Source organism: Populus euphratica, unplaced genomic scaffold, assembly GCF_000495115.2.
Source record: "Populus euphratica unplaced genomic scaffold, PopEup_1.0 scaffold1530.1, whole genome shotgun sequence".
Taxonomy (NCBI): Eukaryota; Viridiplantae; Streptophyta; class Magnoliopsida; order Malpighiales; family Salicaceae; genus Populus; species Populus euphratica.
This window is the reverse complement of record NW_011501380.1, coordinates 4079-15003: the sequence shown is the minus strand read 5'-3', so window position 1 is coordinate 15003 and position 10925 is coordinate 4079.

Sequence of the window (10925 nt, the reverse complement as noted above, 5' to 3'; positions counted from 1 at the left end):
AATAATAATAATACTAGTAGTAGTAGTACTAATAATAATAATAATAATAATAATAATAATAATAATAAAGAAAAAGAAGGACAAGAAGAAGAAGAAGATGAGAACTTTGAGATGGAATATTAATATAAGGATTAAACAATGATAACAATAAATGTCAAGGTTAGAGGATCCACTAATAGTATGTCAAACAAGTATAGTTTAAACTCTTATTATTCAGTTGGAAACTATACATAAAAGAGGTTTTAATCAGATTATACATAGTTAACATGATTACATTAGTTATCTTATTCAATTAATGCTAATACTCGTAGATATTGTCAGGCATTCATGATTATAACTTATATTAACAACAAATCAAGTTCCTTTTATAGCTCAGGTGTCTGTTATACCATATATTATGAGCTATGAGAATGCCAAGTATTTGTTTTACCACGTGTTATACAACATAAATCTAGATTAGTCATCTAACAAGCAAAGTATTAAAGAGTGAACAAGATAACAAATACAAAACATGTTAGTATCAAACATTAAAATCCATATTAAGTTTACACTATACTTATTCTTACACTATTAGTGTAACCTTTTCACCTTGACATAATAAACTTAGCTAAACATAATGAATGAAAGAAAAATAAATAAAATAAATAAGAACATAAATAAGATAAAAGTTAACTAAGTAAAGGAAATGAATTGAAAGGTATAAACAAGATATTAATGAAAATAAAACTTAAACATTACAAAAATATAAAGAGAGAAAATAAAAGCATGATCTTGATCTGGAGACCAAGATACCTAAATGCATGGCAAATGCTTCCTTTTATGGGCCAAAATTAGAACTATTGATTTGATGACTAATTGATGAGTGGGTGGCGGCCAACTCTTGACTTGGTGACAATCCTTATCTTCTCTTGTCTGCCCAAAACATCATTGATAACGTCAAAATTGAAACCACTTGAAACATAAAAGTTGTAGGAAATTGCCTCACCTTTCCAATAAAAAAAAATTTGGAGGTCATTTGGACTTCTAGAACTCTAGATATGGGCCAAACACTAAACAGTGTGCGGGCTGTAGGACAGATTCAGACTTCTTTATTATTGCTATAATTTGAACTTGAAAATGACCTTTTTAAATCTTGGGCTCATATGAAAGTTGTAGGCCTATGTCTTACCTTTCCATCCATATAAAGTAGACCTAAATCCGAGATCTACAGCTCTAGATATGACCCAATTATCGAACAGTGTTCCGGTTTGGATTGCACTAACATCTCTTTTCTAAGTTTGGCCATCTTTTTGTCCTTTCAATTTTTGTTCTTAAACTTATCAATCAATCCTTTCATTTATGTGATAGGCTTGCATTTAAAATAAACATTTACCACAAATTAAAGGTATCTTATATTATTAGATATGTTATTATAAAACATGTTTTAGTTAAGGAGTTATTGATACTTCAAGTGCAAAATGATCATATAAAACCTTGATAAAAATGCACTTTTAAGTACTAATCACACCCTCCAACCAGCTTATTACTAGTCCCTAGTAATCAAAGCGTTAAAATAGAAAAACAATTTGTAAATTCCAGAAAGCAAGGTATTCATCATTCAACTTCCATTAATCTATCCAGATAAACAAACTCTCATGAAATTTATATATATGCTCAATACCTCTTAAACAAGATATTAATGAACCTTTCTTTTATCCTCAATATATCAACACATAATTATGGGGTTTTAATTGGAAGAGAACAAAATTCATGTTCTAATGTTTAAGGTCAACTTTCTTGGGTTGAGATTTTTTTCTTCTGTTTTTTTTATGTTTTTTTTAGATATATATACATGTAAGTTAAAACACAAAGCATCTTTAACCAATGTAATGAGCTTTCGGCTAATGACTCCCACATCAGTTAGTCTTAGGGCATTAGGTGTTGAGACACCCCTACAAGCTTAGTAACTCGGGTTGCCGATACTGATACGTAGATAGTGCAATGTTTCATTCCCTTACGCTTTTTTCCTCAACCCATGTAACAAGTGTTAGGCTAATAGCTCTCAAGTCAGTTGACTTTAGGGTATTAGGTATAAAAACACCCCTTCGAGCTTAATTGCTTAGGTTAGGGAGGCTACGAAACCAAACTTATCTATATATTTATTATCATTATTTTTTTTGCTCTCTTTTTTTTCAAATGATATACTATCCCTTTCCCTTTGTTGTTACCTTTAACAAAAGAACATAAATAATGTAACAATCCAATATGCAACCCATAATTATATTCTAAAGTGTATGTGTGTGAAAATTAAAGTTTAAGAATACATGTTAAATGAGTATATAAATAGAATTAAGTGATAATAATGTGAGAGTTTGTAAACCTGAATATTTCAAGAAGTATTATAATAGACCTTATTAAGAATGATTACTAAGATGCGTCTCAAGAGTCACTTTAACAATAGAGCTCATTTACTCTGTCATCCTAATAACAATAATTTTGCACATGCTTTATGAAATAGAAAATACAGTTAGTTAATTTTTTTTTTGTCAACTACTACCCTCTCCCTCAACCAAAAAGAGATATTATCCTCAATGTCCTAAGGTAAAAAGATAGAGTACAGAAGACATCACCTGAAATAAGAAACACTGACAAACCTGAAACATACTTAAAAAAATATAAGAAACAACAAAATAGAATAATAAAAGCAAAAGACACAATGATTCACAAATAAAAACTCAAATTGAATTTAAGCTTTTTACGGCTTTCCTTAAATGACCAATTTATGCGACTCATGGAGGGATCAATTACAGAAATGAAAGATTGTAGTTGGTCAATCAATTGTTTAGTAGTAGTAGTATAGATTATGATTTGTCGTGTAAAAGATGTTAAAAATTTCTATTCCATAACATGATCAAGAAAAGACAATAACTTATCATAATAACCATTCACATTTAATAGACTTATGGGTTTATTATGAATGTGCAGTTGGGCCCAAAAGAAAATATGAAAGATCTCTTCCAATGTGCCTAGACCACTTGGTAAGGCAATGAATGCATCGACATGGTTAAACATTGCATTCATTCGAGCAGACATTATAGAGACCTGTAGTTCGTCTCCAATTGTTTTTCCAATAATGTCTTCTTGTGCTAAAGCTTTGGGGACGACCTCCAAAACTTTACTACCTCCTAAAAATACAGGTATTAAAACACTTCCCATAAATCCAAGACTACCTCCCCCATATACTAAATGAATCTTTCTCTCAGCTATCACCTGACCAAGGTGATTTGTTGATTCTAAAAACTCATTTTCTTTTGCAGGACTAGATCCACCAAAAACACAAATATTTTTTATGTGATGACTTAAAGAACTTGCCATTTCTACACACTTTTATATTTATGGAATGTATAGGTTATAAAAATGAAAGGAAGGAAGAGAGGATTTTATAAAAGAGAAAGTCAAGATTCATCAGGAAAGTAAGCATCGATTGATGTGATGTCGGGTGTCGAATCTATTGTCACTTTTGATAAAAGATCTGCATCAATATTTTTGGTGCCTTTTTCATCCTCAATTTCCTCCTGATTGGTTATAGCATGAGGAAATAGAAGTGCTAGCGGGGAATCAGTCTTTTCTTTGTAATTTTCAGATTCAACCCCTTCCTTACCCTTAGAGATTGACTCATCATCTTTCTCACAAGGTTCAAGAATTGGTTTTTGAATAACCTTACCACTACGAAGAGTGATGATTGATTTGAGTTGATCTATGTGTTGACTTCCAGAACTACTTGTATTTGTATTGTATTGCCCCTTAGAATTTTGCTGTAATTGAGATGGAAACTTACCTTTCTTTTAAAAACTGAGAGCAGATATGAATTTTGCAAGAGTATCTTTAAAATCTGTTATGCTTTGAGCAAGTTGAGTGTTGATTGTCTCTTTCTTTTTAATAAATGCATATAAAGCTTTCTCAAAATTTCTTATAAGAGGTGGAGCATAAGAAGATGCATATCCATGAAAATTTTAGAAATTATAGTGTGCTTGAAACTGTGGTGATGAAGTTTGTGTATTGTCACTCTTCCCACTGAAATTTTGCTGATTTTTCTATTTGTGAGTCTGGGTTATGATTGGGCCTTTGGAAACTGTTTAAAGCATGGGCTTGTTCATAGAGACATTCTTTAAAAGAAGGTAAGGTTGGACAATCATTGGTTGAGTGTTCATTTGTTTCACATATTTGACACGCAATGTCCTGAATAGATTTTAATTGACCACTCTTTTTTAATTCTACTGCCTCAACTTTTCTAGTTAAAGATGCAAACATGGCTTGGAGGTCATGATCTTCCCTAAGGTTGTACATACCTCCACTAGATATATGAGCTTGAGTTTTACTCGGTGCCTCATAAGTACTCGATGTGTCCTAATTTTGAGTATTTTCAGCTAACAAGTCTAAGTACTCCATTGCTTCATCAGGGTCCTTATCTTCAAAAGTTCCCTTGCACATCAATTTAACCATTTACCTATCTTTAGGTGTTAACCCTTCATAAAAATATGAAACCAATCTCCATGTTTCAAAACCATGATGAGAGCAAGTGTTAAACAAGTCTCGATACCTATCTTAACATTGGTAAAATGTTTCTTCTGGTTTTTGAGTGAAAGTGGTGATTTGTCTTTTGAAAGAGTTTATTCTGTGAGATGGGAAAAACTTCTTTAAAAATTGTTATTGCATTTCATCCCAAGCACGAATGGATCCTAGTCTCAAATTTTAAAGCCATGTTTTAGATTTATCTTTTAATGAAAAAGAAAAAAGCTTTAATCTGATGGTGTTCATGCTACAATTTGAGTCATTATAGGTGTTATAGACCTCCTCAAATTCCCTTAAATGCAAGTATGAATTTTCTAAATCTAAGCCATGAAAAGAAGATAAAAGTTGAATAATGCCTGACTTAAAATTAAAATGAGATGCATCAGGAGGAAAAACTATGCATGATGGTACACTTGTTCTTATAGGATTCATGTGGTTTCTAAATGTTCTAACATGGTTATTCTCATTATGAAGTGATTGATTATCTTCTTCGGCAATATTTTCTGAAAATGATGAGGATACCCTAGAAAGTCTACCACTTGATATACGTGACCACACTCTCATGCACTTGTAGGAATAGAATAAAAGAAAGAAGAAAACAAAAGAAGAAGAAACAAAAGAAAAGAAACAAAGTTATATATAAGAAAAGTGAAAAGAGAAAATAAAATAAATATTATAATTTGTACAAGAACTTACCTCCTCAACAACGGCACAAAAAACTTGACACAACTAAAAGATTGATGTCTTCTCCCAAGTACAGGAGTGTCGAAGTAATAAATATCCTTGCAAGATCGGGGTTGAACCACAGGGAGGTTAATTGTATAAATTATAGATGATAATAATACAACAACAATAACAACAACAACAATAACAACAACAACAACAACAACAATAATAATACTAATAATAATAAAGAAAAAGAAGGAGGAGAAGAAGAAGAAGATTTTTCCATCTCATAGAACAAACTCTTTCAAAAGACAAATCACTACTTTCACTCAAAAACCAGGAGAAACATTTTACCAATGTTGGGATAGGTATCGAGACTTGCTTAGTACTTGCCCTCATCATGGTTTTGAAACATGGAGATTGGTTTCACATTTCTATGAAGGGTTAACACCTAAAGATAGGCAAATGGTTGAATTGATGTGCAATGGAACTTTTGAAGATAAAGACCCTGATGAAGCAATGGAGTACTTAGACTTGTTAGCTGAAAATGCTCAAAATTGGGACACCGCGGGTACTTATGAGGCACCGAGTAAAACTCAACCTCATACATCTAGTGGAGGTATGTACAACCTTAGGGAAGATCATGACCTTCAAGCCAAGTTTGCATCTTTAGCTAGAAAAGTCGAGGCACTAGAATTGAAAAAGAGTGGTCAATTAAAATCTGTTGAAAACATTGTGTGTCAAATATGTGAAACAAATGAACACTCAACCAATAATTGTCCAACCTTGCCTTCTTTTAAGGAATGTCTCCATGAACAAGCTCATGCTTTAAACAGTTTCCAAAGGGTCAACCACAACCCATACTCACAAACGTACAACCCTGGTTGGAGAAATCATCTAAATTTTAGTTGGAAGAGTGAGAACAACAATGCACAAACTTCACAACCATCATTTCAAGCACACCACAATTTCCAAAATTCTCATGGATATGCACCTCCTTATGCTCCACCTCATAGAAGAAATCTTGAGGAAATATTGCATGCATTCATTGAAAAGCAAGAGACAATCAATACTCAACTTGCTCAAAACATGACAGATTTTACAGATACTCTTGCAAAATTAACATCTGCTCTTAGTTTCCAATAGAAAGGTAAGTTTCCATGTCAACCACAACAAAATCCCAAGGGGCAATACAATGTAAATGCAAGTAGTTCCGCAAGCCAACACATGGATCAAGTCAAATCAGTCACTACTCTATGCAGTGGTAAGGTTATTGAAAAACCCTCTCTTGAACCTTATGAGAAAGATGATGAGTCAATCTATGAGGGTAAGGAAGGGGTTGAATCTGAAAATTACAAAGAAACGACTGATTCACCACCAGCACTTCTATTTCCTCATGCCATGACCAAACAAAGGAAAGTCAATCACAACTCTGAAATTTTTGAAATTTTCAAACAAGTAAGAATCAATATACCTTTGCTGGATGTTATTAAACAGGTTCCTTCGTATGCTAAATTTTTGAAAGATCTATGCACTATGAAGAGGAAACTGAATGTGAAAAAGAAAGCCTTTCTAGCCGAACAAGTAAGTGCTATTCTTCAGAACAATAATGCTTTGAAATATAAAGACTCTGGTTATCCTACAATTTCTTGCTTTATTGGAGAGCATAAAATTGAAAGAGCCTTACTTGATCTCGGTGCTAGTGTGAATTTACTTCCATATTCAGTTTTTTAGAGTCTCAATCTAGGTGAGTTAAAACCAACTTTTATAACTCTTTTACTTGCCGATAGATCTATAAAAGTGCCTAGAGAAATAATTGAAGATGTGTTACTACAAGTCGATAAATTCATTTATCTTGTGGATTTTATTGTCTTGGACACACAACCTGTTGAAGTATGTAATTCATTTCTTGTTATTTTAGGACGTCCATTTCTTGCAACTACTAATGCATTGATTAATTGTAGGAATGGACTGATGAAGCTATCATTTGGAAACATGACATTGGAGATGAATATTTTCAACATTTGCAAGCAACCTAGAGATGATAATGATTTACAGGAAATGGACTTTACTGAAAAATTAATTCATGATCAATTTCCAACCACTTCCAGTGAAATTGAGATTGATGAATCTGATGATTTGCAAATGATTTATTTCCAGGAAGAATCAAAGACAAGTAATTGGAGGCCACAAATTGAGGAATTGCCACCACGATCAATTAAGTCCATACCTTCAAGTGTTCAACCACCAAAACCTGATTTGAAGTCATTGCCATCCAATCTCAAATACTTATTTTGGGAGAAAATGAAACTTTTCCGGTAATAATCTCTTCCAAACTTAATGCACATCAAGAAAGTAAGTTATTACAAACTCTGAAAATGCACAAAAATGCATTATGATGGACCATAGCTGATATAAAAGGAATTAGTCCTTTGATTTGTACACACATAATTTATTTAGAGAAAAATGCTAAACCCTCTAGAGAAATGCATCGAAGGCTAAATCCTAATATGAAAGAAGTAGTGAAAAATGAAGTCATTAAGCTTCTAGATAATGAAATCATTTATCCTATTTCTGACAGCAAATGGGTAAGTCCTACCCAAGTTGTACCCAAGAAGTCTGGAGTCACTGTGATAACAAATGAGAACAATGAGTTAATTCCCACTAGAACTGTTACTGGTTGGTGCATGTGCATTGACTATAGGAAACTTAATTCAATGACTAGAAAAGATCATTTTTCTTTACCTTTCATGGATTAAATCCTATAAAGAGTTGCAGGTCATGAATTTTATTGTTTCCTAGATGGCTATTCGGGTTACAACCAAATTAAAATTGCATTGGAAGATCAAGAAAAGACTACTTTCACATGTCCATTTGGTACTTTTGCATATCGAAGGATGCCTTTTGGATTATGTAATGCACCAGCCACATTTCAAAGATGCATGCTTAGTATATTTAGTGATATGGTTGAACATTTTCTTGAGATTTTCATGGATGATTTTTCTATTTTTGACGATTCATTTGATGATTGTTTGACTAACTTAGAAAAGGTTTTGACCAGGTGTGAAGAGAAGAATCTTGTGCTGAATTGGAAAAAATATCATTTTATGGTAACAAACGACATTGTACTTGGTCACATTGTTTCATCAAAAGGAACTGAGGTTGAAAAATCTAAAATCAAGTTAATTGCAAACTTGCCAACACCAAAATCTCTTAAAGATGTTAGATCATTCTTAGGACATGCTGGTTTTTATAGAAGGTTCATCAAAGATTTTAGTGTAATATTTAAGCCTTTAAGTAACCTTCTAACAAAGGATACTATTTTTGAATGGACTGAACATTGTGAAGAAGCCTTTGTTAAACTTAAAAACTTGCTTACTTGTGCTCCTATCATTCAACCTCCCGATTGGTCATTACCTTTTGAAATAATGTGTGATGCTAGTGATTATGCCGTAGGTGCTGTTTTGGGACAAAGAAAAGATAAGAAACCTTATGTAATTTATTATGCAAGTAAAATTTTAAATAGTGCTCAAATGAATTATACCACCACTGAAAAAGAATTATTTGCAGTAATATTAGCAACAATTTTAAATGAAAAGTGCGAATCCCAAAAGAGTAAAACTCAACAAATTAAAGGGTTAAATGATATATCAATTAAATTGTTGAACAATGATGATAGACCACTTGGATCATACAAGATATTGTTGATATAGTATGCCAATGTAGTTGTGTACCTGCAATAGTCTTTTTTTTTAGCTTATTTTTGTTACAATGTTTTAACTCACTATTTGTTTTTTTTTAATCATAATGAGAGAAAAGAAAAACAAATCACAACTAAAAAAATGGCTGAAAAGTAAAAATAAAGAAGACTATCCCAGCCAAATCTAAATGTTGCCGTGAGGTTGTAAGCCGTGTGCTCTGCGAGATTTTCCAGCATCTGATCTGTTGTGATGGATGCTGAACTGGTCGGTTTCGGTGGATTCTTTGTTGTTGCCTCTGTCTGACTTATCTTTACATAGTGGATTTTCTGGCGAAACTTTTTGCTATGTTATTGAAAGTCAGTTGCACCAGTGGATTTGAAGCTGGTGCATGACAGAATTCCCCCAGATGAACGTTCCACTTGATTCTGCTGTTTTATCAAAACTGAAGTACTTGAGAAGAAACTTAAGTTTTATCGCAATGATCAAACTTAAGAAGAAGGCTTTGCATGTAAGATTCTTGTAAATGTGTACCAGTTCAATTTTGTTATGTCATCAGCTCAACTGGAGAAGCAAAGAGTACGTTTATTTTAGAGGTTGATCACTTGATTGTGTTACCTCTAAAAACGAAGACTCCTTACAATGCTTCAGCTAATTTGCTTGCACAACTGCTTCATTTAGAGGCACAGTAGCATTCTGATTAGTAAGTTCTACTTGCATACTCACAGATAATAAATGTTAATAATCCTTAATATTATCATTGGGTAATTTATTGATCAGATACGATGGCTAAATGATATTATCATTGGGTAATTTATTGACTCAGAAACTGGTGTTGTTGGATTGAATCTTGATGGATGCTTTGCTTTCATAAATTTGCCGTTAATCTAATGTTTTTAAAAAATAATATAAATTATATTTTAAAATTTCACCTTTAACTTTACCTTTCTGAATTTTTTGTATTTTTTTTCTTTTAGTCTTTTTTAATGCTGCCAAATTATGGAGTGGACAGCTATGATATTATTGAGAATGTAGTTTCTTATAGTCACACTTTCTTTCTGATTTTTATTATTATTCTCAAATCAAAATGACGGGTCCTTGAATTTTTTTTTTTTTTTACTATCTTAGACTGAAAGCCGTTCTGATCGTTCATTTGCCCTTTTGATTAGCTTGCCTGAACGGACGAACTCATATAGGCCAAGGGTGGCAAAGTGGCCAGAGAACCCGGTCCTGTTAAATATATTTTTATTGCTTTTATTGAAGAATATGAGCAACTCTATTAGGTGTGGTTGACCTTGATCGTTCTACTAATAGAAATCTTCATGGTGGATTTGCAGTCAATTAATGCCTTCTGTTTCAGAGATTTCTGACCTGGAGATTTTTTCTCTATTTTGATCCAAAAGCTTGCTATTTAAGTGAACCTTATTCTTCATCAAGTCAATTGGTTTGCCCATGTCTGACTTGTCTTTACATTCTGGGTTTTCAAGTGAAACCTTTTGTGATATTACTGAGAGTCCATACCATGTCGCAACGGTGGATCTGAAGCTGGTGTCTGATGGAATTCTCGTGATGTTCCCCTTCATTCTCCTATTTGTTTGCAACTAAAGCAGTTCTCTTCCAGGAACAAACTTTAAAAGAAGGCTTGGCGTGTAAGATTCATGTAAATGTGTAGTTCAATTTTATTATTTTATCAGCCCAATTGGTGAAACAATGATTACTTTCATCTTACTTGGATGATTCTCAAGTGAAGTAGTCATGCGGTTTGTTTAAAATTTTAAAAAATTATATTTATTTATAATTTGAAAAAATTGAATTTGATTTTGTGATTTGGATGTTTTATAATGAAATAAATAATAATTTATTTAATAGATATGTTTTATATTTTATCAATTTTATTGTTAAGTTGAACATTTTGATAAAAGTTGAGGAATTTAAATGTTTGTATAAAATTGATAATGATTCAAAGGTACTATTAAAGTAGATTGAATAAGTTTGAAATAAACCAATGAC